Below are 2243 nucleotides of genomic sequence, written 5' to 3'. Positions count from 1 at the left end.
AAGCAAATTTTTTAAATATTCTGAGCTAAATAAAAATACAACTTAACAAAATTTGTAGGATGCAGCAAAAGCATTATTTAGAGGGAAATTTATATAATCAAATGTGTATATTAGAAAACAAAAAAGATCTAAAATCAATAATCTAAATTTCCACCTTAGCAGACAAGAAGAGCAAATTAAATCTAAATTAAGCAAAAGAAAAGAAAGGAAAATCAGGGCTGAAATCAATTAAATTGAAAACAAGAAATTAATAGAGAAAAATCAACAAAACCAAGAGCTGGTTCTTTGAAAAGATCAATAAAATTAATAAGCCTATAGCCAAGTTAACTAAGGAAAAAGAGAGGACAAACTGCTAATATCAGAAATGAAAAAGGGGACATCACCACAGATCCCATAGAATAATACAGGAATATTATAAACAATTGTATGCCCACAAATTTGATAACCTAAATGAAATGGACTAATTCCTTAAAAGATACAATCTGCCAAAATTCACACAAGAAATAGACAATCTGAATAGGCCTCTGTCTATTAAAGAAATCGAATCAATAATAAAAAACCTTCCAAAGTAAGAAGCACAAGGCCCAGATGGGTTCCCTGATGGTTTCTACCAAACATTTGGAGCCCATTAGGTGCCACACCTGTAACAAGGACCTCGGTCTACCCCAACGCCCACGAGGTTCATATCTATGAGAAGAGTGGCCAAGTGGGTAAAGGTGCATGAGTTTAAGGAGCACAACGGGCAAGTGACCGGCATGGACTGAACCTCTGAGAATAACCACAAGGTGACCTGCCTTACAGACCGCTGAAGGGCTGCACGTGGAAGCCCACACTTGTCATGTCATCCTGCAGATCAACAGGACCGATCGATCTCTGTGTGTGCTGGGCTCCCAGTAAGAACAAGTTCGCTGTAGGCAGCAGCTCTTGTGCCATCTTCATCAGCTATTTTGAGCAGGAAAATGACTGGTGGGTGTACAACCACATCAAGAAGCTCCACGATCATCAGCCTGGACTGGCACCCCGACTACATGCTACCGGCCACGGGCTCCTGTGATTTAAACTGCCTAATCTTCTCAGCCTACCTCTAGGAGGTGGAGGAGGGACCTATAATGGGGCTCCAAGACACCCTTTGGTGAGCTGATGTTTGAGTCCAGTAGTAGCTGCAACTGGGTGCATGGCATGTGCTTTTCAGCCAGCGGTATTCCTGTGGCCTGGGTCAGCAACGACAGTACTGTGTGCCTGGCCAATGCTGACAAGATGGCCGGGCGACTCTGGCCTCTGAAACGCTGCCGCTGCTGGCTCTGACCTTTATCACAGAAAACAGACTGGTGGCCGTGAGCCATAACTGCTTCCCGGTGCCTTTTACCTATGAGGCGCCGCAGGGACGCTGAGCTTACAACGGCAGCCGGAAGTGCCCCAGCAAAGCTTCCAACTCTGCTTGACAGCCTGCGAGCACTTCCAGAACCTCGATGAGAAGGGAAGCTCCGAGAGCAGCGTGGCCCGTGGTGTGGGCCTAGACTGGCTGCACAACAGTGTCAGCCAGATATCAGTGCTCAGCAGGGCCAAGGCCAAGTGCTCGCAGTTCTGCGTTATGGCATTGAGGGCAGCATGAGCATCTGTGATGTGAAGAACTTGGAATCAGCTTGGAAGGACCTCAAGATCAAATAACCTGTGAGGAGAATGTTGGCCTCATCCCAGCTGCTGGGGGAGGGGTCGGGGAGGCTAAAGTTGGCTTTGCTGAATGTTTCTAGGGTATCTATTTGGGTCCCCACAGGGGAGAGAGAGGGAAGGGATAGGAAGGTTTTCTTAGGTATTTGGAGGAACATGTGCCTTTTTCTTAAAGAAATACTTTCATTTATTGTAAAAAACAAAAATAAAAAAAATCCCAAAGCACTTTGCTAGTCATGAACTGTTTCAAAACTTGGAAGTAATAAAAATTGTAAAAAAAAAAAATTGTAAAAATTTTTTTTTATTTACATTAGCACTGAAATAATAATATACTAAAGTATAAAGCTAACAAAATACGTACAAGAACTATGTGAGGAAAACTACAAAACTGATGAAAGATATCAAGAAAGAGCTAAATAAATGGAGAGATTTCCATGTTCATTGCTAGGAAAACTCAATATTGTCAAGACACCAGCTCTTGCCATTTTCATCTATAGATTCAAAGCAATCTCAATCAAAAAATCCCATTATGGGGCCGGCCCGGTGGCTCAGGTGGTTAGAGCTCCATGTCCCTA

The 2243-nt window shown here is 43.1% G+C and overlaps 1 pseudogene; it reads left to right on the top strand.

Moving 5' to 3' along the window:
• The first annotated feature begins 271 nt into the window (after window positions 1–271).
• LOC109458497 (actin-related protein 2/3 complex subunit 1B) lies at window positions 272–1885 on the top strand (annotated as a pseudogene).
• The last annotated feature ends 358 nt before the right edge of the window (window positions 1886–2243 follow it).

The sequence above is a fragment of the Rhinolophus sinicus genome, linkage group LG15 (assembly GCF_036562045.2).
Source record: "Rhinolophus sinicus isolate RSC01 linkage group LG15, ASM3656204v1, whole genome shotgun sequence".
Lineage (NCBI taxonomy): Eukaryota > Metazoa > Chordata > Mammalia > Chiroptera > Rhinolophidae > Rhinolophus > Rhinolophus sinicus.
The sequence above is the reverse complement of the archived record's forward strand: the minus strand, read 5'-3'. Positions and strand labels throughout refer to the sequence as shown.